This window comes from Meles meles, chromosome 21 (genome assembly GCF_922984935.1).
Source record: "Meles meles chromosome 21, mMelMel3.1 paternal haplotype, whole genome shotgun sequence".
Lineage (NCBI taxonomy): Eukaryota > Metazoa > Chordata > Mammalia > Carnivora > Mustelidae > Meles > Meles meles.
In genome coordinates this window covers 5,228,961-5,256,819 of record NC_060086.1, presented here as the reverse complement: position 1 = coordinate 5,256,819, position 27,859 = coordinate 5,228,961, and positions in this window count along the sequence as shown.

The window sequence follows — 27,859 nt, the reverse complement described above, 5'->3', positions numbered from 1 at the left end:
CAGACCGGGAGAAAATATTTGCCAAACAGAGACGCGATAGAGTGCTCGCATCAAGAAAATAAAGGGATCTCTCGACATACAATTAAAAGTTAACAAACGAGAAACTGGCAAAAGTTCTGAACAGACACTTCATCAAAGAACATGTCAGGCTGGCAGGTCCGTGTGGGAAAATGTGCTCGACACTCTGGTCATCAGGGAGTGAAACTGAAACCACACGTGATGCTACCACACACCTAGCAGAGTGGCTAAAATCAAAAAGGCCGACGACAGCAGTGCTGGCAAGGATCGGGGAGAACAGGAGCTTTCATGCCTTGCGGGTGGAAGGTAAAGGGCGTTGGGTAGTTCCATGAAGATTCAACGTGCACCAAGCAAGACGGCGGAGGAGGGCAAGACCTTAATGTCATCGGGTCCCAGGAGACCAGCCCCGCGGGCATCCAACCGTCCCGAGCCCGACACCCCCCCCCCGCCGAGGGCGGAGAGAACACGAGCCGCGGTTCCGGGAGCAGAAAAGCCACCACGTGCCGGAGGGCGGGACCGGCCACACGCGGGAGGACGGGCGCGGGGGAGGGGCGGCTCGCGGCCGGCGGTGGGGCCGGAGCCCAGAGTCGGACCCCGTGGGAGTCGCTCCACGGGGGGACGTCGCTGCAGACGCGGAGCGGGGGCGGGGCCTCGCGGGGACAGCGCGGTCGCCGGTCCCGGGGGTCCCCGAAGGACGGGGTGTCTGAGGGCAGCCGAGCGCGCGGGGACCGGAGCGGGGACGCCGCGGCAGACACCGGCCGAGGAGGGGCTCTCCGCGCGGGTCCCCTTCACCCGGGACCGAGGCACAGCCGGGCCACGGCTCTCCGCGCGGGGACGCCACACGCGGCGGATCCGGGGACACTCACCGTCCTTCTCCGGGAGCGGCGGGCGGGAGTGCGCGGCGGGAAGCTGCGGGTTTGCGGCTCCACACGGGCCGCGCCGGAGACGGAGACGCTCGGTCCCAGGCCGGAGCTCGGGGCGCGGCGGAGACCAGGGAGCCGGGCGGGACCGACCGCTTTGCTCCGACGCGCGCTGAGGGGCGGCCGGAGCGCTCGGGTTCTGCGACTGGAGACGGGGCGGCCGCCATTTTATTCTCCTCCCGAGCTCGACGGAAAGCGCTGAGGGAACAAAAGCTCCAAGTGCGAACCTGAGCAGACGACTCAGCCCGGGCCCTGGCAAGGCCGGTGCAATTCCGGCTCCGGCAAAGACACTTAAGAATCAGCAACAGGCCCCTCCCCCAGAGGATCAGCAGGAACATCCAGCCAAGACCAAGCTCACGGGTTAGTGAGAACTGCGGAAGTCCAGAGGAGGGGAAAGAAACACAGAACTCATGGCTCTTTTGCCATGATCCTTTAGTCTTTCAAAGTTAAATATTCTAAATTTTATTTTTTTCTTAGTCTATTTTTAAAAATTTTTTCATCTTTCCTATCTTACCTTTTTAAACTATTTTATCTTATCAATACCTTTAAAAAAATCTTTTAAAATTGTCATTGTTATAGTCATATTCTATCCCTTATTGCATTCAATCTTATTTTTTGTATAAATATAGGTTTTACTTTCTTTAAAATTGGGGATACAGTTTCTTATAACATATCAAAATATACCTAAATCTAGCTTGTAGCTTTGTTCTAGTCTCCAGCCTGAACACATTCTTTTCTCTTCTTTTTTCTTTTTCCACCAACTTATCACATCCTTTTTTAGAATCTTTTTAAAATTTTCATCTTTACAGTCATTGTCCATCCCTTCATCATGTTTACCCTTATTTTTGTATATATATATACGTTTTTCTTTCTTTAAAATTTTGGGAGGCAGCTGCTTCTAACAGACCAAAATACACCAAAAATCAACTGTGTGTCTCTGTTCTATCACCAGTCATATACATATGTGTATATGTGTGTGTGTGTGTGTATATACTATATATATAGTATATATATGTATATATTTATATTAATATATCAGTATTTATATATTATATATAGTGTATATAATATCTATAATATTTATATATGTATATATGTATATAAACATATTACATACATATATTTTAAATATATATTAAATATATATTTATATAAACACATATATATAATATATATTTATAGAAAATATTTATTTATATATTTATATAAAAATTTAAATATATATTTAGTATATATTTAAAACATATGTATGTAATATATAAAATATATTTATATATTTTTATTTTTTACATATTTATTATTTAAATATATTTATATATGTATATATTTTATATATGTATATATGTGTGTATATATATATATATTTAAAATATATACATTTTTCCTTCTTTCTTCTCCCCCTGGTGTTTTGGGTATCTTCTGATTTGGTTAGACACAGGGTATATTTTTCTGGGGTCGTTGCTACCCTTTAAATATTTTGTTCTCTCATTCATCTACTCTTACCTGGATTAAAATGACAAGGCAGAAAAACTCACCAAAAAAAAGAGAACAAGAGGCAGTACTGATGGCTAGGGACCTAATCAATATGGACATTAGTAATATGTCAGATCTAGAGTTCAGAATGACTATTATCAAGGTGCTAGGTGGGCTTAAAAAAAAATCAAGGAAGATACTAGAGAATCCCTTTCTGGAGAAATAAAAGAACTAAAATCTAACCAAGTTGAAATCAAAAAACCTATTTATGGGGTGCAAGCAAAAATGGAGGCTCTTACTGCTAGGATAAATGAGGCAGAAGAGAGAATTATTGATATATAAGACCAAATGATGGAGAATAAAGAAACTGGAAAAAAGAGAGACAACTACTGGACCATGAGAATTTGAGAGATAAGTGATACCATAAGACAAAAGAGTATTAGAATAACTGGATCCCAGAAGACAAAGAAATAGAGAGAGGGGCAGAAGATATATTGGAGCAAATTATAGGAGAGAATTTCCCTAATTTGGCAAAGGGAACAAGCAACAAAATACGAGAGGCACAGAGGAGGCCCCTCAAAATCAACAAAATAGGTCCACACCTAATCATCTAATAGTAAAACTTTTAAGCCTCAGTGACAAAGAGAAAATCTTGAAAGCAGCTCAGGACAAGAGGTCTGTAATGTACAACAGTAGAAATATTAGACTGGCTGCATACTTATCCACAGAGTTGGCAGACCAGAAAGGACTGGCACTATATATTCAGAGTACTAAATGAAAAAATATGCAGCCAAGAAAACTATATCCAGTTAAGCTCTCCTTGAAAATAGGTGAGAGTAAAATCTTCCAGAACAAACAAAAATTTAAAGAATTTGCAAACACCAAACCAGCCCTACAGGAAATATTGGAAAGAGTCCTCTAAGCAAAGAGAGAGCCTAAAAGTAACAGATCAGAAAGGAACAGAGAATATACAGTAACAGTCCCCTTAAGGGCATTACAAGGCACTAAGTTCATATCTCTCAATAGTTACCCTGAATGTAAATGTGGTAAATGCCCCAATCAAAAGACACAGGGTATCGGAATGCATAAAAAAACAAAACCCATCAATATGCTGACTACAAGAAACTCATTTTAGACCCAAAGACACCTCCAGATTTAAAGTCAGGGGGTTGAAAACAATTTACCATGCTAATGGACACCAAAAGAAAGCTGGGGTGGCAATCCTTATATCAGATAAATTAGATTTAAGACACAGACTATATATTAAGAGATGAGGAAGGACACTATATCATACTCAAAGGGTCTGTCCAACAAGAAGATCTAACAATTTTAAATATCTATGCCCCTAACATGGGAGCATCCAACTATGTAAACCAATTAATAACAAAATCAAAGAAACACATCAACAATAATATAATAATGGTAGGGGACTTTAACACCCCTTTGCTGAAATGGACAGATCATCCAAGCAAAAGATCAACAAGGAAGTAAAGGCTTGACTTCATCAAGCACATATAAAAAAGGAAACAAACAATCATACAAAAAAAAACTCTTGGGGGAGATGGGTCCACACATTTTCTTCCCTGAGGTGATGGCTTCCCAGGCATATTCGTATGTCAAAACGTAACACTGTGTACTTCAAGCGTCAGCAGATGATTATGTCAATTGTATGTTAACAAAGACGATCAAAATAAACTTTTTACGTTTTAAAAAATGGAAAAGTAGTGGCCAAAGATTACAGGGAAGGACCAGCAGATGATGGCAAATAGTATCTCAGGAAGGAGAAAGTGGGCAGGAGCTGGAATGCTAATAAGAGATTGGGTCAGAGGAGGAAAGATAGTGTGTTCTCGTGTAAAATGAAGCCAGTAAGAATATCTGTGTCCCAGGGCTGTTGCGAGGATGAACTTGAACTCTCTGTAAAGTGCAATGATTGTTAATACACAATCTGTAAATGTATCATTCGCATTAATGAGACACGTCAAGCCACAGCAGTTGGGATGATAGAATGAGGTCCCACAGAGAAGAGGGCAGAGATCAAGCTGGGCTTCCTGAAGGAGGTGTATTTGATCAAAGGTACAAAGGGTACAATGCACCATTATTTAAATTTTTATGTCTCTGTGACCTGTTTGCACACACACGTGAATTCTCGGCAGACTATCAGTGCGTACTCTTTTTATATCTTTTCTCATCAGCTCAACCGCAGCCAACAGTGTGAGGCTCAACAGTTTTAAGCCCTCCATAAATGAGAGTCACAAAGTCATAGAATTTTAGATTTGCAAGGGACTTCAGAGATCAGCTAGTTCAAATTCCTCATTTTATAAGCAATTGCATTGTATTTTAAAGCAACCAAGCAGAAGGGAAAGACCGTGAAGTAGAAGGCAAGTGTTTTGACCTCTTGGTGGCCTCCGGCTCACCTCTTAAACTTTGTGGACATCAGGTGTTTTGCATGTAAAACAAGTCCAAATTTACTGCCTGAAGACAGTGGGCTAACCCTGCTATTTCCCTTCCCTCACCAAGGTAACAACACGAATTCTTATATTTTCCTCCTTTTAAAGTTTAAAGAACATTGGAGGTTCAGGACAGAGATTACTTATCAATAGTCTCTCTCTCTTTCTCTCTCTCTCTCTCTCACACACACACACACACACACACAATCTACGAAAGAAGACACACAAAGCCGGACCCGTTCATGACTTTGTGGTGACCTTGAGTAAGCCAAAGCATGCTCAACCATCTCTCTTCTGAACTATACATCCTCACAAAGAGATTCTGATACATCAAAGCATGAGTTTCTTGTCCTCAGGACCACAGAGAAAGAGGACCACAAGCTCAGCTATGGATCCCAGATGCATTTCTAGCATCTCCGGTCATGGACTAAAAATTACTGTCAATTCACACTATTCAAAGCAGTTGCCTGCTATAAAGCTTCAGTGAATGCTGAATTCATGAATCACTGCTCCTAGGGTACAGAGAGAGTTAGATTCCTATGAGCCTCTGGATACATGTCCATCAATACATCAATGCATGACTCCGTTTTACGTGTGCTTCTGTTTAAATACAACTTAGTTAATATATATGGTTGATTCATTATCCCCAAACAGTGCTATAATGCATGCCTTCAGCAAGCATGTTTAACACAATACCACCTTCTTACTTCTAGACAGCATCTCAGCACTGTGCTTGGGGACCATTTTAAATAACAGAATTATCACTGACAACAACAAAAAAGCACAAAACTGTAAAGGGAAAAAAAAGACATTGATTAGATCACGAAAAAGATACTCAATCATGGTATAAGATCAGAAACAAGAAAACAGAGCACCCCCTTGTTAACCCTCAGCTGGGAACGTGTAATATTGGGATGAACCACATTTTTTGCCACTCTGCACGTATCTGCAAATGACTGTGAAAAAGCTTTGCATGTTGTACTTTGAAATTTTACAAATAAATTTTAGAGAGTGAGTGGGTGAATTTGCAAATACAAGATCTATGATTTATGAGGACCAATGGTAACTCTTGGACTCGAAAGCACCCTCTGCTTCTAAGCTCTCCCTTTATACTGGCTGCAAGGAGCCTGAGGACTGTATTCTCCAGGGTCCCTTGTTAGCTGGATTATTTTCTAGATTCTGCCAATGACAGATGTGGAAGGTGGGAGAGAAGCAGGAACAGTTACAATCCTTGGACATTAGTGGGCAGGGTGTGGGTTTCAGCAGAAGGCTGTGTGATGTTTTATGATGTTTTCCATTCTCCTGTGATTCCGTTTTCCTGGGAATTGCCTGCTTGGAGTGGCAGTTTCTTACAATTCCCCCAGCTGCCCGATTTCCTGATTATTGGCACCATTGATGATTTCCACTGCTGTTTGTACTCCCATCCCTCCCCACTTTGCTGAAATTTCTGTGGAGCACCTGTGATGTTATGATATATAATAGAATATCTATTTGATCTTGGTCCCTGACACAGAGTACCTGAAACCTTCATCAATTCCCAAGTGATAAAAACACTAGGAGCATCTTCTGTTCTAAAGACAAGAGTCTGGGTGAGCTCTGCCATGGGGGACTGGTCACCAGAAAGACCAAGTCGTGATTAGAAGCTTGAAATGTTCAGTCCCACCTTCCATTCTCCAGAGAGTGTGGAGAAGGGCTGGAGATGGAATTAGTAATTCATCATGCCTATATATATGAGGAAGCCTCCATGAAAATCCCAATAGCACTGGGTTCAGAGGCTACCAGGTCAATGACCACATCTACACCAGGAGAGTGACCACAACCTGACTCCACAGGACAGAGCCTGCTATGCTTTGGACTCTCCCAGAGCTTGCCCTATGCATCTCCTCACTTGGCTGCTCATTTGAATCCTTCATCATGTCCTTTAATAAACTGGTAAATGTAAGTCACTGTTCTCATGAGTTCCATGAGCCACTCTAGCAAAAAAATAAAATCTGATGAGGGAATCATGGGAACCTGTAACCTACAGCCCATCACCCAGGTGATAACCTGTGGATAAATGACTTTTTTAAAAAAAGATTTTATTTATTTATTTGACAGAGAGAGACACAGTGAGAGAGGGAACGCAAGCAGGATGAGCTGCCAGGGAGAAGGGAGAAGCAGGTTCCCTGCTGTGCAGAGAGCCTGATGCAGGGCTTGAACCCAGGACCCTAGTATCATGACCTGAGCTGAAGGCAGATGCTTAATGACGGAGCCACCCAGGCACCCCTATGATTGACTTTTGAAAGGAAGGCAGGTCTTACAGAATGGAGCCATTAATCTGAGGAATCTGATGTTATCTTCGGGTAGATTGTGTTAGAGTGCAGGTAAACTCAAAGTCACCCAGCTGGTGTTTCAGAATGTTGCCTGGCAGTAAGAACATGAGAAGAAGGAACACACAAGAGGAAGGACCGGGTTTTTACTCTGCAGCACCTAATTTCCTGCATTCCATCCCTTCCCAACAACAACATCTTGAGTGGTTTCTGCGTCTCTGCTTAAAATCACAACAGCAAACCCATATTGAACCATATCACTTAGATAGACTGGACCATACTGATTTATTTGAAAAGAATACATTTGGGGACAAACGTTTCCACTGATCATCTAAGACACAAATTCCTCTCTCATCATTTCCATTTGCATCTGCCTTGATGGTCAGGTTCTGAAAAGCATGTCAAATGATTTTTGTTATTACATATTCTGATAGGGCTCTCATCTCCAGCTTCCTTATTAAGTTGCAGGCATGATACTAAGTACTGTAGAAAAGTGATTTGATTCCATCTTTACCACAGCCCAGTGGGGAAGAGACAATGCTAGCTTTTACAAAATGAGTCTTACAAGTTCAGCTCCATGACTAGGGTCATGAAAATAACAAATGGTGGAATAGTGGTTGAGTACAAAGTTTCCCATAACGATCCCACTGCTTCTTCTGACTGCTGTGGGGTCCAGATGACCCCCTATGCCCTCCTTCCCCCCACTACTTCAATATGCTATTAGTCTTTAATAATCTGGTCATGGTGGGGGGGGGATTGAACAAAGTCAGATTTTGAGGCTAGGAAAGAATAGTTTGTATATTTTACATTTTATCTGATGTTGACAATTTCTGACAGATGACCCATTTTCTCAATCATGGATACAATTATGAAATGAACGTGTGCTTAAGAGAACAGCCCGGCTTGCACATCCTCCCTAGATTAGTCAGAAGATGACAGTCCCCTTTGCAAATGCACAAGGTGCAAGTGGGTATGGAGAAGGTCTTCCCTGGATAAACCGTATATTATCTGAAACACTTCTCTGCTGACTCTCAATTCTGTCCAGGCTCTGGGATCCCATCACTAAAAAGCTCTGAGTTTCTTCACCACCTATTTGAGCCTTAACAGTCTGAGCAATGCTATGAGCAGAATGCCACATATTCATTTAATACACATTTATGAGCACCTCCTGTGGGACAGGCACTGTGCTTGCAAGTGGACATGCTCTTAAAATGGGGGAGAGACCATATTCATGGATAAGCAAGAACACCTCTTATATGCCATCTGGTCTGCCCATTTATGGGACTCAAAATCTTTCATGGGAGACACAGTGAATGAGATGTTGGGCTTTTCCCTTCCTAGAATGAATGAGAAGCCTGTTGTTGTGGGCCGAATATTTTTGATCCTTCTAAATTCATATGCTGAAGCCCCCAGTGAGGCCGCGTTTTGGAGACAAGGCTTCCAAAGGAAGTAGTTAAAGTTAAATGATCATCAGGTTGGAGACCTGATTCCATCAGATCATCTCCTTGCTTCCTGGCAGGAAGACTAGAGAGGACACTTTCTATTCTTCTCCTGTGGCAATGCCAGCCTTGGGTTTCCAGGGAATCAGCTCAGAATCTATAAGGAATTCATACATGAGAAAGGAACTAGACTGTCTGAGACAGGAGAGGGTCTAGGTAGCTGGTTTTATGTTCTTTCGCTTAGAGGATAAGGCTGGGCTAACCCAAAAGGTGGGGAATGGATTGCAGCCTCCTCCCCAGTGTCCATCCTTCCAAGTTTCAGCTCCACCCAGAAAAGCCCTGGATTCTGGAGAACACTCTGGCCTGATTGTCTCCAATTCTCCCTACTTTTCTACTCACCAACACCAACGGCAAGGAGACCCTTTTATTTGTCAAAAATGTCTAAATGCTCTCTGCCACCTTCTCCTTCCTCTCCTTATTCTCAAACTCTGTTTGTCTTATTGCTAAACAGTTATGAACTGAATGAATATTTACTGCTCCATTATAATGTGACGTGGAGGAGAACGGTAACTCCTTTTCATTCACCACCTTCCACCCGGGGAACTGGGTTTGCTCACTGTTCTCCTGTGTACAAAAGTTGAGGTCAAGTATAAATACCAAATTTTTCGACATTTGTACTGGTGGGGTTGGGGGTGGGCGGGGAGCTGATCCAGTGGAACACCATCCCGCCTAAAAGCCTAGAGCAGTTTTGACTTCCTTGACGAACACCAATGAACCGAAAACCGGAATTTGCCGATTTCCAAGTAGTAAATTTGGAGATCAAACACTCCCATTGACTTTTCATTCCCTCGTACTTATTCCTTTGTGTGTGAGCCAGGAGTCCCTAGGGTGTGCCACTTTAGGGACACCAGTCATTTTATTTGGCCTCAGTTTCCCCCAGCTGTTACTACTGTTCTAGAGCTCTGTTGTCCAATATGGTAACCTCTGGTCTCGCAAGGCTGTTTAAATGAGTTGAAATTTAATGAAACTAAAAATCCAGTTCCTTGGCTGCCCTTGCTGCGTTTCATGTGGCTGGAGGTTACCGAATTCAACAACACAGCTGTATAATATTTCCGTCATCACAGAAAAGTTGATCGCACAGTGCTGAGCTCTAGCGAGGACCACAGCAGAGATTCCTAGAGAGGCGAGTCTAGCCAGTACTAAGATCAAAGGTTTGGGCTCAGACAAGCTTGCATTCAAACTCTGTCCCACCCATCTCCGCTGTGTGACCCTGGCCATGTTACTTACCTTTTCTGAGCTTCGAGTCCTCATTGGCAGTACGGCAAGGACATTCAGAGGGTAAACCATGACACTTCCATGAGACAGGATATGCAAAGGGCTAACCTCGGACTTCCACACCTGCAGGCTCTGTTCTTCTTAGTTCAAGTGCATCGTGGAAAAGGCAGAGCAGAGCAGAGGAACCCGGAGGCTGAACGCCAGGGACTTCCCAGGGCCACGTGTCTGGTCTAAGGTGGATCGGCTGCTGAAGGTCATTTATGAATGAGCCTCCCTGCTCCGGCTGGCTTTCTCGGGCAAGTCGATTTGAGACCTTTCATTTCTGAAAGGTAAACAGTACGGAAGGTCAGCAACCTGGCACTTCCTCTGGGTGGGAGTGCCCACTGGCAGCACAGCTAGGAACTTGGGATTTGCACAGGGCATCCAAGCGAGGATGAAGACATAAAGAAAATGCCATTAAAACTGGTGTATGACTATGGAGTGTGTGTTCCCTTTAAACACATCTGACTTTTACGATTAATCAGTCACTCCTTCAGCCAACATTTGCTTTCGCGTTTGTGGCATGCCTGCCCAAGCCAGTGGACATTTCTGACGTTTCATGTGCATGAGGAGCGGGAAGGCAGGCGGGTGGGTGAGTGGAACAGTGGGTTGGGGGTAGGTAGGCTTCAGCCGTTGGCTGAGGCCAGGAAGAGGCTTGGCCACTTGCTGATTTATAATATAAAGAGACACACTGATAGCAACCTCACGTGTCAGATTCTAGGTGCTTAAGAATAGGACAGGAACACGGTGTAAGTGTCAGCAGACCTAGATTTTGTTCCCTGGATGACTGTACCTGTACATGGCCCCCAGAATACCATCATTCAGACTTTTCATGCTGTGGACAGGAACATCTATAAAATGAGGTTAATGGTTTTCGATCAGCCTCTCATAGGTTTCCATGGACAGTCAAATGAAGTCCTATGCGTGAGGTGCTTTGTAACTGTGGTCTTTCCCTCCACCGATGCCCTTCTACCCTCTTTCCCTTTGCCTTTGCCTCTAGAGGATAAGTTCCCTGAAGGCAAGTACATTGATTTTTCCTTTAGTACTTCTGCAGATACTGTTTCTATTGTTGTATTATCCAGTGCCGTAGAGCTGCGCAGCTTCTCAGGATAAAGCCCATCATGACAGCTCTGTACCCTGCCCGGGTTTCCTTGCACCTAGGGACTGACCAGTGATTTTGTCTTGACCAAGGTGATGTAAAGGGGAGCCGGCTGAGAGACAGTGATGTGGAGAAGGTTTATGCCTTCTTGATGAAAATATCCTAACAGTCCACTTAGCCTATCTCCTTCTTCCTGTCTTGAGGTGGAAGCTATGGCTGGAGCTACAGCAGCCACCTTGAGGTCATGAGGCTCAGTTGACAGCAGAAACAGCATCCCAAACACCATAGAGCATATGCAGTGATACCAGTAATTATCTGACTGTAGCCTTCTTGATATAAATGAAAAACAAAACCCTTCTTTATTCAAGGCATTTTTGTCCAGGTTCCTGTTACTGGGAGTAGAATATAGTCTTAATTGACATAAAACTCCAGCTTGGCACCTGTGAGGAACTGGTCAAAAATGTTATTGGGTGCTCAAAAACGTTATTGGAAGAATGACTAGATAAATATCTGAATGGACACACGAGTCATTAGTCTTCATCCCTCTGTAGCACTTAGCTCAGAGCCCGACATCCAATAAGCCCATGATAAATATTTGTTGAATTCAATCACAGAACCCGAAGTTATCATTTAGCACACTGAGGAAGGAAGCCAGAAATACTTCTCTGAACAACCCAACTGCCCTTTTAAATAACACAACAAAAACTGGCAGATCTCGGAGTTGGAGGAAATAGGAAATTGAGAACATCTAGTACCCAAAAGCGCTGCTCCAATTTAGAAAGCCTAAAATAATACCACTCATCACTCTTGTCTCCTGGCAAAGTACAAATTAGTGGCTTGGAAAATTCCCCCAAGCTCGAGGGTGACACAGACATTCGTCGGCACAGGAAAAGCCCTCATGGCCTGCTACCAGGAGGTCTGCTTTCCAGGGAGGTATTTACTCAGGCTCCCCAAAGTCCAGAAAATCACGGGGCATCCAATTTAAAGCCATCACCGTGAAAAGTCAGCTTTAATAATGCCCGGAAGGTCAGAGCATTCCCACTGCAGACAGAGGCTGCTCCTGCAGCTCGCCTGCATGCCAGCACCGAGCATGAAGGAGTCCATAAAGGACAGAGGGGCATTGCCTGTAATCCCTCCCCTCTTAGTCATTTCCCTATCTTCAGCAGAAGAGACTCAGGCCCACCTCGCCTTCCGTGGAGATAGCTCTGCAGGCCGCCTCCCTCCAGGAAGCATCATGTCTGGTCGGCTTGGGCCCCCAGCGAGAGAGGAGGATGGGAAAAACACCAGGCAGAGTACTGCACATGAATTATTAATTCTTATCAGCATGTGAATATGCTCTCGGTGACAAGCGCTGCCGAAAGATCGCTCGTGGCAGCCGGGCCCACGTGCATGGAGTCGGCTAGCCGCCTCTATGCATGGAAACTAAGCGTATGTTCAAATAGAGCGGCGACGATTATGGAGTGGCCGCTCTGCCCCAGATGCGGTGTTCAGCAGGTAGACACAGAGGCAGAGATGGGCTTTGCACGCACCTGGGCTGGGGTCGGACCCACAGGATTCTGAAGCCGGCCAAACCGTGTGTTAATTCGTTCCTTCTATGATCCAGTTTTCACGTCGATAAAATGCCTTTGGTAGTGTTTAAGCCCAAAGACTTGCTGTGGCTATTAAATAAAACAATGTAGCTAAATGCATTGCTGGGTGCCTGGCTGCTTGCGGGAACGATACATATGCACGCTCGCACGCTCACACCCACACAGACACTGCTCTCCACCCTGCTCCGCGGGGAAGAGGAAACTGAGTCCCGGAGGGGGAAATCAGCAAGCGACAGGGCTAGCAAACTGTCAGAGCCAGGGCCTGAGCCAAGGCTCCCTGCCCACGTAGCCTGGGTTCCCTGTCTGGGGGTCGCCTCTCAGGAAGCTGGGGTTCAGCAGAGACCCAGGCAGGGAGAATGTCTTATAGAGTCAGCACTCTACAGCAGTTTTGCTGTTCCTACACTCCCCTTCCTCATCCCCAGCCCAAGACTTAGTTCCAGATCTGACACCAGAGCTCAGGAATGGCTTTGCCTCTTCTGGGAGGGCCCCTTAGGGCGAAGGAGCTGGCAGACCCAGATCAAGTAGAAATTCAAAAGGACCTCGGGGACTACCAGCCCCGGATTCATTAAGACCTAATGAAAACCTGTCAGGAGGCTCAGCACGGGCACTTATGAGCTGCTTTTTCTCTTTCCTTAGTGCCAGCCTTTTATAGGATCCTGTGTCTGGAAAGCCTGGGGTCAGAAACAAGGCACACAGGCTGGGGCTGGGGCTACCACAGCCACTACTGGACTGTGTGGCCCGATGAGCAGGTGTGGGTTCAGGATGGTCCTTAAAAAGATAGAGTACAGGTCACTGGGGCCAAGGTCACCTCTGAGATGTCTGTGACTGGTGAGCCCCTACCAAACAGCGGGAGGATTCGTTTAGACTACGGACAACCTGGAGATGAGTCAGGGAAAGAGTGAGGCGGGTGGTAAGAAGGATCTAGCATTCACTCTGCATCGGCTCTGAAAAAGTCTGTGAGTACTGGTCACCCCATTCCTGCCCAACCACCACAAGCATCCCCACTACAAGACCCCTGAACCTCTTGGAGATCTTTAGACTGAAGGGTCCAGCGTAGTGGACATTCGTAGAGTCCGTGGCTGTGCCATGTGCTTTTCGCCAACGGTCCTGGCATCTTGACTTCCTTTTGGGAAACCGCTTCCCTCCATGAGATACAGGACGGAGAAGCCAAGAAGCAGAGATGGGGCACCTGAACCAGGCCACTCGGACCCTCCACAACAGAACATGAGTCTTGAGTCCTGACCACAAGCATGAAGGTGTCATAACACTTGGTTATTCCAGCAGCTGTGTTCTGGTGGGGCTATCAAAATCCATGCTCCCTAGACCCTATAAGAGACACTATACAGTATACAAAGAAGGCCAGGACAGGAGGCAAGGGTGGTTACGATGGACAGGGACTTGGAAGGAGCAAGACCAGGATACGGATGACCAGGCAGCTGGGGGAAGACGTAGGTGGGATGGAAGTTTTACAGGGGCTGGTATATGAGAATGTTTGTACCCAGTGTAAATGCTCACCAGGAAGTCCCCTCCGCTGAGGATGGGCAGAGGGACACTGCCTTCAATACCAATCACCCAATACCAAGGAGAGAACCTAGTGATCAAAATGGCAGCTACGGGACTAAGGCTGGAGGGTAGGAAAAGGCTCAGCAAAATGTACTTCCCCTCGCCATGGCCCTCCTGTCACCTGTTGTCACTCTAGAATGACCAGCACGCTGACATCAGTAATCAACCGTGGACACGGAGCACCAATACAACACAATGCCTCTGGGAGGTCATCCAGCTACCCGAGGGTGGGTCAGTGACACTGAGCCACTCCCGTCACAGGGGCCTGTGCAATTTGTCCTGTTGGAACAGACCTCCATTCTGGGTTTGTTTGCTTCTCCCCCCTGGCCTGTCAGGCCTCTGCTGGCACCGTCATCCGTCAAGTTACTGAATATGTTATTCACCGTCTCACGCAACATTGCTTCTGACCAAAGAATGTACTCCCCAGGCAGAGAAGAAAGGCAATGGGCTAATGTCTATGCAGTCCACTCTTATCATGAATCCTATGAGCCAGGAGCATCTGACTTCACAGCTTGGTGGGCTGGCTCGCGGATGGCTCAGTCCCAGGGCCAGGTGGAAGACAAGACCTTCAAAGCTGGGTGCTGTCTTTCTGAAGGGTGTGCATCGACACCCAGGATATGGTCCAGTTTCCCCCATGGGTGGAGCACCTGGGTCCAGAACCACAGAGGGGAAGGGGTGAAGGGCGTCTGCCATGAACATACCTGATGACCCATTTGTAAGCATTTCCTCCCCATATCCATGACTCTGACTCTCTTAGGATTGAAAGTGGAATTGGAAGCAGAAACTGCCACCCAGATATTTCCCGCTTCTCATTTCACTGGGACAAAAGTGGTCTCCCTGTTGACTGGGGTGACTGACCAGAGTATAAAGGAAAATTGGACCATATTACACAGTGGTGAATGGGAAAAGTACAGTCAGAACTTGGGGCATCCCCAGGACAGTCACAGCATCCTTACCTATGACAAAGATTCATGGGAGATGCCAACTACTCTGCATGGGCAGGTACACCAAGGGCTTAGAGCCCCAGGATACACAGTTGGGTCTTTATAAGACCAAAGACCCTGCCAAGAGCCATCCTACTGCCCCCCGCCATCACCATTGTTTGTGGTGCTGGGACAAGATAAGGGAAGGTTGAATGGGTACTGGAAGATGGAAGCATTATAGATTGGTGGGACATTAGCTATGGCCCCATGAAAAGTTGATTGACTGATTGATTGATTCATTCATTCATTCATTCAACAAACATTTACTGAGCAACTCCTATATGCCAAGCACTGTCTGGACCAAGGGGCAAAGTAATGGATGAAACAGACAAAATTCCCTTCTATCATAGAGTGTGTGTTGGAGGAGGGTGTAAGCCTTGTGGTCAGGGTCAGTCTCCCTGAAAAGGCGACATTTGAACAAGGACGTCAGGGGCTTGAAAATGAGCAAGGTATGTGGAGTTTTCCAAGACGAAGGGATGCCAGGTACACACAAGTTGTGGTGGGAACGAGCAGTCCTGTTAGAAGACTGAAGGGGTCAGGGTGGCTGGAGTAGAGTGAGCATGAGGAATGGGGTCACAGAAGCCAGACCATGGATACTCCACGGGGATGATGATGAGTCTGGTCTTGAGTAGAGACTACTGGAAGCCATTGGGGGTTAGGGCAGGATGGTGTATATTGTTTCAACAGGTTCACTCTGGAGGCTGTGTTGAGAACAGACTGTAGCAGGGCAAGAGAAGGGACAGGAAGGCTCGTTGGGAGGTCATGGCAGCAATCCTAGCAAGAGCCAGTGGTGTTTGTAACAGGATTTTAGAACAGGGGAGGGATACAGAGTGGTCGGATTCCATATGTATTTTTGAAAGTAAAACCAATGAGACTTGCAGACAGATTTACACAGAATGAGAAAAAAAGGGGATCGAGGAGGTCCCCAAGGTTCCTGGCCAGAGTCACAGGGATGGAAAAACTGTGCAGGTCAAAGGGGAAGATCGAGAGCTCGTTTTGGACACCTGAAGGCCGACCTAGAGACGTGCAGGTGGGCACAGGGCAGAGCAGGTTCCCGATGTCAAATATGCATTTTTGTATTTTAATGAATTTCCCTTCTCTTTCCTCTTCTGTTTGCCTCACCAGACATGTAGGCTGGGTGGGTGGTAGTTCAATTAACCGTCTGCTTCATAGACTGCAAAACATCCAGCTGGGCTCTAGTCGTGGAGCTGGAGGCCTGATTGATAAGAGTGTCATTTGCTCCTTTTTGGTAAAGGGATGGGAGTGTTTTGGGTTGTATCTGGAACATCGAATAGTAAGCGAAGGTGTTTCGAGAAGTACGTGTGAGGGAGAAGAGTTCACTTCGCTGCAGTGAACAAGTGTTAGTATCTAGCTTCTCAGCACCCATCCCACCTTCCTCCTGCTTCCTGCTGGGGAATGACTTTTTCCAAGTTACACACCTCAAGTCTCTCTTCTGTGTCATGAGGACGATGATAGTGCCTGGGAGCACATCCCAGGTCTGCAAATTCCAGCTCTGGGAACCTTGGACCAGTTTCCCAATCTCCTTCTTGAAAATGAGGATCATAATACTTTGGTGAGACCCAGACTGCAACCGACCAACCATGGCCCATGTGTGGAGCATGGATCTGGCTTGGCTTTCCCTCTGGATCGGATTTACTTTTCATCTCCCCAACAGACAAAGCTCTCAGTCCTGAATCCAGCCTAGTGGCCTGGGTCTTGTCTTTTTTACCTCATCCCAATAGAGTTTTTCCATCCAATCAATGTAGGATTAAGTCTAACTACTGTTCTTTGTCGGAATTCACTTTCTTGGAAGGGTCTCAAAGGATCAGGGCAAAGGGAGCTAGAGAGTCAAAGCTTATGCCTGGAAAGAGTTAGGCTGCTCAGACAAATATCCTGAGAGCTGGGAAGTCCAAGATCTCAGGCAAGCAAAGTAAGCCTGGGTGGTTAGCTGGAGCCCAAGAATGACCAAAGGGCTTAAGATCTGGGGAGAGTGAGTAGGGGCTGTCCAGGAAGATGGGCTCATGGGAGGGCCATGGGGATACATGCCAGAGGGAGAAGCAGGGTTGCTCCTGGCTGGCCTTACTCTTCTTGACACTGAGTTACATGGATAATCTGGATCCATTTCAGTGCCCAGACACAGTAGACGCCCACTGTCTCCATTGGAGTGGTTCTCCGGGGTCTAACATTTTGATAGTCCTCTGGTGGTATCATGTTGCCTACAGCCTCAGAAGCCACATACCCCTACTCAGATCTTTCTGCACCTCGACAACCATCAGCCATGTTCTTCGACCAAGGAGCCTTGAAGTCTTGGCATCGGCTGCCGGGGAGGCCAGTGTCTCCCTGTCCCTGTGCCGTGGTGACCCTAGCTCAGTGCTGTCCTTACTGTCCCTCCCTCATCCCCTTGGAAATGAACCATGGCTATCAATTTCCTGTCCAGAGTGACGTTCAGAGACGTGCTGGGGAGCCTTTTATTGAAGTCGGGAAATTGGAAAGCGTCTCAATTTCTCTTGCACCAAGATTTTATTATTTCCTTTGAAGTGAATTTTCAAATACACCAGACAAGTCTCTGCTCAAACGGAAGTATGAAAATGCATGTAATAATCAAAAAGAAGTTTTTTTGGTTTCTTCCGTTGTGTATCCTCCCTGCCCTTGCTTGCCTGTCTTGCACTGGTTGATGGTAAGCTCACCTCTATGTATGACTAAGAGGATGGCCAAACAGAGCACCCAAACCCCAGGGAAAAATCACCCCAAGACTTTTAAGGACTTTTACTTCATTCACTAATTTTAGCTGTTTATCCCTCAGAGACAGTCATCACCTTCACGAAATTCTGCTTTTTATTAACATTTTTCTCTGTGTTCCATGATGAGCGTGTAGTCCATTTATAATAAAACAATAAGCGACTTTAATCATATACCGTAAGCCTCAGCTAAGTAGAATGGGATAAAGAAATAATCATCTTGGACTTGGAAGTGACATTTTGGGTTATCAAGAATCCGTCTGTGGTACCTGTGACAGATAAGGATCCTTTCAAAGGAAACTCTAAGAGGTCCGAGTCAGGGGGTTTTCTTTTGCCATTACTAGCCTTCTGGGTCTAATTAGAAAATGCCTCTATGACAGGGTCAGCCCCACAGACATTTCCCGGGGCTGGTCTTCTTAAACCCCACCACCTGGTATAGTAAGGGATGCCACAGGGGAAGCCAAGTAGGACTGGGTCTGATTGAGCTCTCTCTGAGCAGTCACGGCCTCAGTGTCCAGGGGCATCTGGGACAAAAGAAAAGAACCTGTACCAGACCCAGGATGTGATCCTCTGTAGTCTGGAAGTCATCATTCTTCCTACGCACCTAGCCTGCCCAGCATCTGCAGACCAGAGCCCTGGCTTCTGCTCGAATTCCACTCTATAGCCCCAGACACTCTGCTTCATCCCCTACCCTTTTTTGGGGGTCTCTGAGCCCTTTCTGAAATGCCAGCCCACTGAAATGAGATCTCCATGCCTCCCTGGCTCCTGGAGTCTTTGCAGCACTCAAAGCCGATCCATTCCTGGAAGCTTGTTAGGTCTTGCTGTGAATGAAGAGAACTCACCTAATTTGGACCCACTCTACCTGATCTCACGTGCACGTCATGCTTCCCTTCCTGGAAGCTGGTACAGATGCAGCTGGTACGGGTGTCTGCTCAACCACACCTGAGCCCACCATCACCTCAACTTCTAGGGCAAACTTCTGACATTGGCTCAATCTCTGTGACATCTGGGTGCAGCCTAGTGACCAATCTAGGCTTCCTGTCCTCCCTACAGACCCTCAGTGGTCACCCATTCCCCGCTGCATGCCTCAGGCACACTTGAAGCTTGTCAGATGTGTGCACACAAAATCTGATCTAGCCCAGTCAGCGGCTCTTCAGGATTGACCTGGGGCATAGATAATCCACATGTCTCATGTTCCATGGATGAACACAGAGGCAGCAAGCCCTCCAAGATTTTGTGGGGGGCTCAGCTGTCAGCAATTCCAGACCTAATCCCTGCCCAAGAATGAGAGAGCTTTCACGGTGCCTGGAACAGGGACTTTTCACGTTCCAGCCAGAGACGTCGCAATCCAGCCTTCGGTGAGGATAACTGATGCTCTTTCGAGCTCATTCGTCGCTCCCAAACCCCTGACTCAGCCCACCTGTCATCATTTCTTGAGAAGTCAGCATTTCAGCCCTGGGCTTGTTACTGCTCGGGTGTATGCAGGAAACTCCAGCCTACACCAGAAAGGAAACTATTCCTCAGTTGAAGAAGCAGAGTCCTTTGGTCCCCCCTTAACGACATCCAGCTCAAAGATAATTAGTGGAAGAAGGGCAGGGCAAAGCTTAGGAACCCTTAATCCCGGGAAGATCATCTGAATAATTCTTTCTCTTTAGATGAGACGGTCAGGTGGCAACAGGTCAGGAAATCCCACAAAGTCCTCCAGGTTACATCAAGGGGAAGCCTGATGTCCTTGGGAAGAAGAACTTGAGTTCACTCTCCAGAGGAAAAACTACACTTAAAAAAAAACCCAAAAACTACACTTAAAATCCCCACCGGGTCTACATCTTTCACACTGTTCATACTGGGCTTGTTTTATTAAACAAGGGCTAGAACTTGGCTGTGGTTGAGTTCATATATGGTCCGGGAAGTACTGGTTCACTGAGATGGGTCTAATGAGCCTGCCCTGTGCCGTCAGGACACCAGCAGGGCATAGTTCTGGGAAGCAGTCACCACGCAACATTACCATTCCAGCTTCCTGCATGCCTCCGCACGCGGGCACGTACAGTGAGAACCATCATTTTTGTAGGTGAAAATGCTTTCGAAGGGGATGCTTTGTTTTATTATCTCCGCCGTAGGCCAGTGTATCTGCCTGGTCCTTGTGATAAAAATCTCTCAACTTTTTTCTATCTGATAAGCTGCCTTTAATCTAATCCACAGTGGCTTGATTTAATGGAGAGCTAGTGAAAATCCAGGGACTACGATATGATGAAAACATCGACTCAAAACTCACCAGCACTAAATATTGTCTCAAGCACAAGGATCATACCTCATAGCCCAGCGTTCAACACGCCCCATGATCTGTCTCTGGCCAACATTTCCCACCATGTCTTCCATACTCGTATTTTGTATTTTGAGGCATCTATTATTTTATTTGCCTCTTGCACGGGATTTTAGAACTCGACCCAGAATCTGGGAGGTATGTGAACAGGAGAATGGCACCATGCTTCCCACTAGGAGGAGACAGGTAGTCTAGAAGAATGAAAATGACAAGCTAAGAGATTCAGGGACAGAGGTGGTCACAGCGAGTCCTGGTGATTTTCAAGTCACTTGTCCCATGCGTCATCACGACTAGCTGTTCCCCTCCTGGTCCTACAAGTTTGTGAGCCTTACTCTTAAGTGCCATTGTTACCAAAGCTATGGCAGGTTGGTATTTTAGTCATTTGTAACCAAAATAATTCCAACTAGACAAATGATACGGGCTTTTCCTCCTTTGCCTTCCCCTATAGGTATTGCTTCCTCTGTGAATCCATTCCCTTATCTCTAACACACAGCATCCTACCTTTCTTTGAAGACCGAATTTAAATGCCAAAATCTTAATTAAAACTGGCGGCCGGTATTCCCAGCTGAAGAGATCACACTTTCTCTGCTCTCTTGCTCTGACCTCTTCTCCCTTATAATAAAGCCATATATGTACTTGTCTGATCTTACTTCTTATCCTCCACTAATTTCAAAATTTTCTGAGGCCAGAGACTGTATAATCATGGGTTTGTTAGTTCTTATGGTATTTAGACCTGGACAGTCATGTGAGAAGAAATACTCACTTAGCTTTTTTTTTTTTCTTTTTTTTTTGAGTTGTATCTACCTCAGATTCTTGCAGGTCATGGGAGCGGAGTTCCAGAAGGAGTTAAATTTCCTAAACAAGCAAATTCCACGCAACAACACTCTATTCTAAGCATGAGTTTCAGCTTCCTGGAATAGGCACTTTACCCACCCCAAGACCTCTTGACCCACAGCCTCTCTTTTTAGTCTTGGCTCAAAACAGGTATGCAAACATTACTATTTCTGCAAAGCAGCCCTGCCCAAGGGGACCTCCTTTCTTTTTGAGCCACTGGGATGGTCATGGAATGATGTTGTTGGGGGACCATCCGAAGAGGACCCCTCACTGAATTTTGAGCCAGGATCAGAACACGGGATCAACCTAGGATCCGGAAACTAACAAGAACCAGCAGGGATTGTGATCTTACAGGATCCTACAGGGATTGCGACCCTAAGAGGTCATCTAGAGTGCAGAGCCTGAGACATCGCTGGTGTAGACTGAACATAGCTCGTGTGTTTAATTGTAGTGTTACTTAGTCTTGGAATGGCCCATTCCAACCCTTCTTCCCTGTCTACTGAAATATTTTTTTTATCTTTCAGGACACTCTCAAAACCCGTCTCCCTTAAGCTCTCCCTCTGCCCCCACCACTGGGGGCATTTCACACTCTTCTGCCCCCCCCACCCCCCTGTCCCCCACGCGTACAGCTCTTACCGAGATTGGCTTCACGCCTGTACTGCCCGAGTCTCCCTCCCCAAGTAATGCACAGGCTGGAGCTCGTTCTTTTTGGTGTCCTACCTCGCTGCATGGAGCCTGGCACAGATTAGGTTCTCAGTCAATATTTATTGTCGGTATCATCCCGTAATTAGATGATGACAACAGGAAATATTTATCTTCTCGCATGGAGGCAAAACTGAACCTGATTAAGCCAGGCAGTTAGGTGTCTGGGCAACTTCTGTGGCCTTCCAGCAGAGGGACAATTCATAACTGATCTCAGCAAACACTCGCGACACTGGTGCGCGGTTCGCTCAGCGATGATAGGTGGTCGGCATGGTCATGTTGCCTGTCGTCTGACGTTTGTTTGTCTGGCTGGATTGCAGCATCTGATGGCCCTGTTATTGCCTTTCTTTCTAAACACCATGGCATCTCACACAAGATAAAAAAAATAATAAGCAGAGTGGACGAGCCATAAATGATTGATTAGCTGATTAACATGAACAAATAAATATTTCCCTGGCTTTCACCAAGTGCCAAAGAGGCAGGAACCGGGATCCTCTTCTGGAACGCTCTCAGTCCGGGGAGGCAGACATTGCCTTCGAAGGCAGCTTACTGTTTACAAACATGAATCACCACGGAGAGAGGTGTCGGGCCCATATGGGAACGAAGCGAGGGAGGAGGCATTCTGCCCCCAGGAAGTGCTTCACGCAGGGGCGATATTTGGGCTTCATTTTGTAAGTGCACTAGCCACCCAGAGGAGAACAGACTTGAGGCTGAAGATGTCCAGGGCAATGTCATAATTCTATGTCTACACTGGGCATGGCTGTGTGGGCCCAGCAAAACCAACCCGTAAACCGCCTCACCTGCAACCGAATGGTTCCTGACCCTGAATGGGGCATGAAGAGGCGGAGACAGCCAGCTCCAAACCATCAGCATGCAGGTCCCAGGTCCAGAGACACAGCTGCAGGAACAGCTGGGCCCCGCTCCCGGCGTTAGCGTCCTCATCTGTAAAGCAGGTATGGTAATCTCATTCCGATGAAAATTCAAGTTCGAAAGTATTTTGTGGCTCTGTGATAGTCCCTACACAATTTTCTTCTTTCCTTTGCTCTGGTGCAAGTACTCTACTGTTCTTTAAAGTCCATCACTTTGTTCCTGTCCTGCAAAACGCTCATGGTTTTCATGTCGAAAGAGAAGCTCGAGCGCCCCTGCTAACCCAAGGAGGGGTGGACAGAGCAGTGGTATGGAAGAAGCAGTTAAAATATAAATTAAGAGCAAGGGGCTGAGTTTGCCCCTGACTGCCCATCACCGCTTCCATTTTTATAGTCCATTAAAACCTACAATCACTGTAATGTTTATGCATTATTGGGGAGATAAATTGCATAATTTTCATTTTGCAATTTAAATGTAATTATGATCTCACTAATGACTAAAACCTGAATTTGCTAGACTATCAGTTTTTCTAACCCTTGCCAAAATTATAGCTAATTACTTAAGGCTTACAATAATTATAAGTCCATCTCTTAAATAATTAATGTGCACTTTCATGGCACAAAACAGCTAGTAATCAAACGACCTCCACTTACACCATGAACCCATGCAATTAGGCCTATTGTGTGGCTCTGCGGATATAGACCCTTTTATGAGGGTCCCCTCCGTTGGTGAGCCGAAACGCTGAGTTGCTGTGTTTTATAACATCATATAAGGCAGAATTCCCCTGCCACCATGGGGTAGGAAGAGAAAGGGATCCACAGGACGGTAGGAATTCAGTATTAAGCTGTATGATGCTCGAGTAGTTGGCGGGAGTTAGGCTGATAAGGGGAAGGAAAGGGAGGGATGCTTTTCGTGATGGTCCTGGAGAAATGGGTGATGAACCAAGGGACCTAAGTGTGTGAGTTTGGGGGGGCTCATCACCCACCTTTTCAGCCCCTCTTCTCTTCTCTAGGGGATGCGCCCATTCTGTCATATAACCAAGGCAGAACGCCGTGCTGGGCTTTGGAAGCATGGGGATAAGTAAGGCAGGGGTTTGGGCCATAAAAGGTATAACCCACTGATGTGTGTTATGAGACAAGCAAACAGAAACTGAGACTGTATTCTGAGAATTACCACGATTTCCACCTAGTACTGGCAGAGAGAAGGGCACAGGGCCATGAGCAGTGTTTCTGTTTATTATTCCATTCACAAAGAGCTTTAAAGGTTCGGGAGGTGGGAGTGGGCCAGTAAGGAACATTCCGAGGACCTGTAACCCCTCACACACCCACTCCTGCCCCAGGGTTATGGTTCACGGTGAACGTGATGATGGTGTCTTCATCACAATGTCAGATGTTCTTGATTTAGAAAATGCCAGAAAATGAGTTCCTGGAGTCATCCCCTTGATAGTCTGTGTCCACTGCTTTCCTCCTCAGGTCTTCTGTTCTAATTACACTCAGCGCACTCCTGTCTCCTCTAAGAACTTCTTCAGATGATACAGAACCCCTTGACTTCTCCCTCTTCGGGCAACATTCATGCTTATTTGAAGGGTGTTGTGTTTGTTAATTTTGTGTCAACGTTGCTGGGTCATGGTTCTCAGATACGTGGTGAGACATTATTCTGGATGTTGCAGTGAGGATATTTTCTTAGAAGAGATTAGCTTTTAAATCTGCATACTTTGGAAAGCAAATTGCTCTTCCTCATGTGGGTGGGCCTCGTCTAATCAGTTGAAGGTATGCATAGAACAAAGACTGCTCTCCCTTGAGCAAGAGGGAATTCTGAAGCAGATGGTTTTTGGACTTGAACTACAATGTCCTCTCCACCCTGAAGATTTTGGACTTGCCAGCCCATAGTAGCATGATCCCGTTCTTTAAAATCTCTCCCCCTCTCTCCTTTCTCTCTCTGTATAAATATGTACACTTATATACATATGTAAAAATATATATTCATGTATTTCTAATTATTAATTATAATTATTTATAATTAATAATTCTATAGTATATTAATATACTCTTAGTATGTATTAATACCACAGAATATTTTATTATTATAACATAATTATAATATCAATATATTATTACATCTATATCCTAATATTATAGAATTAAATATTCACATACATCCCATTGGTTCAGTTTTTCTGGAAAACCTGACTAATACAGGTGTCTCAGTTTAATGTCAGTCAACTAGACTGCTAACGATAGTCTCCTGCTCCTGCTCTGGGAAGGAGTGGACCCTGTATCTCGAGGGCCTTGCCCTCAACCACTGGAATCCTCTTCAGTAATGACTAGTATGTGCTTAAAATGATGCTGCCCTAGGGGCACATAATCTGCAAAACCAAAATACTATTAGGATTCGAGGCTTGGGTTGAGTAATCAACTCATGTAGGGGAACAGTGAACAACAGTGAGGCAGAAAAGCTTGTCCAGTTCCTGCCTAGATGACCTGGCTTCATGTACCAGTGCTCTCGGAGAACAACGGCCTGCTTCCATGTGGCACTCATTCAAATGCAGTCATTTTTTAAAGATTGACTGATTGATTGATTTGAGAGAATGAGGTGGTGGGGGAGAGCCGAAGGAGAGGGAGAGGGGAAGCAGATTACCTGCTGAGCCAAACCAAGAGTCCAAACACCCAACAAACTGAGCCACCCAGGGACCCCACAATGCATCAAAAATTTTTTAAAAGATTTTATTTATTTATTTGAGAGAGAGAGAGAGCAGGAGAGTGCTAGTGAGATTAAGAGAGAGCAAGCACGAATGGGGGGCAGAAACAGAGGGAGAAGCAGGCTCCCTGCTTAGCGGGAGGCCTGACATGGGGTTTGATCCCAGGACTCTGGGATCGTGATCTGAGTTGAAGGCAGATGCTTAACCGACTGAGCCACCCAGGCGCCCAATGCATCAAATTTTAAGTGTAATATTTGTATCTTACCTGTCTCCCAGTGAGTCTCGAAAATTCCAAGAGTGTAGGGGCTAACCTTATTTGTCATGGGCACAGTGGTTCAACAAATACATTCTGTCTAAATGGTTAATCAATTCCATCATAATGATTAGGCTGAAAATCCATGATCACAACATTTCTTTTTAAGGATCTAATTCAAGCTACCAACCTACCTCTATGACCACCACAATGTCCCTCCCCTCAAAACATTAAAATTCTGGCCAGTCTGGCCATATAAAATAAGAACCCAAACTTTGGTTTAGGAAGGCCAAGACCATCTGATCTGCTTTTATCTCCATCCATACTCTTGTCTCCTACCAAGGGGCTGGGTGGAGTCCAGTCCATGAAAAACGCACTCTGTTGGGACAGAGGTGACCTGGGTCATGAGTGACCCATGGCCCTATATGTGAAAGATACTCTTCCTGAACCATTCCCAGTTAGATTTTTCCCAAAGAATAAGAAGGACCTTAAAAAAAAAACCAAAACCAAACAAACAAAAAACCCCACATCAGTGGGGGAGCTGTCCAGGGAGGTGAGTTTCAGGGGTCCTGACCACAGTCCCATCTTCCACCTCCATGACAAAAGACATTTCACATGAGTCAAGACACACTTCTTCTCCATGCCAGCATTGGTGGGGTATTTCTAGTCACCCCTCCTTTGGACTTCTGTTAGAATTCGCTCTTTTATGTCCCGGCACTTACCTGACTTGGGAGCAGGGTACGAAAACAGAGGGCCGTTGCAGAAACAGTGATGGTTCTCTTTGATTCTGGCTGTCCTGGGAATGATAAGGAAGTCAAAGTTGATCAGGAGTGGGCCCTGGAGCCTTGACTCTAGCCTGACCCTAAGAGGACCCTGTGCTCAGCTTATGATAACAAGGGGAGACCAGAAAGCCTCCCTCTTGGGATGCCCAAGTTGAGAGGTGATCATTTCATCTTGAAGCAGAGAAAGGAAAATCAAGGATCCTGCATAGAAGTGACAGAGGGTATGGAAAAACCCTTGCTTTATGGAGTTCTTTTTTTTTTTAAGATTTTATTTATTTATTTGACAGAGAGAGAGATCACAAGCAGGCAGAGAGACAGGCAGAGACAGGGGAGAAGGCTCCTTGCTGAGCAGAGAACCCGATGTGGGGCTCGATCCCAGGACCCCGAGATCATGACCTGAGCCGAAGGCAGAAGCTTAATCCACTGAACCACCCAGGTGCCCCGCTTTATAGAGTTCTGGATGGATGTGGCATGATAGAGTGGACCCTTTCTCTTAAAAACAACAACAGCAATAGTATTCACTGATATTCAAGGCATTAAGGGATTGAATTCCAACCCAAGTCCTCCACTCACCGCTGGGTCCCCCTGCGAATGTCATCTTCTCTCTCTCTGGCCTCCCATTTGCAAAAGGAGCGTTGAAAGCCTCTAGTCCCGCAGACTTGAACTCAAAATCTGCCTCTTCACACCGGGACCTCTGGGAAATGATGAGTTTTACATTTCTTAACCATAGTCAGCAGCTTCGTGCAGACACTGTGGCTTCTGCAAGCGGAGAGATGTCCTATGTCCCCACGCCCCCCTCACTGCCATGTTAGGGATTTGTGGGATGTTAGCATGTAGGACTGCCTGAAATAGGTTTTTTTTCTTTCTTTCTTTTTTTTTTTTTTTCCAGAAGAAGCCATCCCACACCATCTCAAAATCCCCCAAAGCACCTTTGGTTGGATCCCTGACCTCCTCAGCACAGACAGCATTTCACAACAGCTGTTCTCAAAGTACACCTGACAGATTCTATCTCCTCGGACAAAAGGGCTCCACACTGACCTCCTTCAAGTTTAGGAATCTGTGCAAAGAATCTGTATCTGCGTTGTCTCCTTCCCGTCCATCCCCCTGCGGCAAAGGGCCTGACTCAAAGGACAGCACAGACTCTGTTACCAACCATAGCAGGAAGCTGTCCTTCAAGATACACCAAATTCTCAGCACTCAGCATGTCGCTCCCCAGTGGGAGTCGGCCCCCATGAATCCACGATGTGCTGGCGTAACAGAACCACGGCGCATCTCCCTCTCAAGTCAGGAGTGCACGCCATCAGCCCCTGAGTGCTCTAGCCCCACTTGAACTCAGAGCAGAGATTGGAAAGCCACTAGACCAGCATACCCTGTCCTTGAGCCCCTGGATCTGGGATCTGGGAACAGATAAGTCACCCCAACTGCAGGAGGTCTTACGTGTGCTCCTTGCTTTTGGATTTCTTCTATGGATCCTCTACGGAAACCCAGATTCCTCTGTGGATGATTCCCTC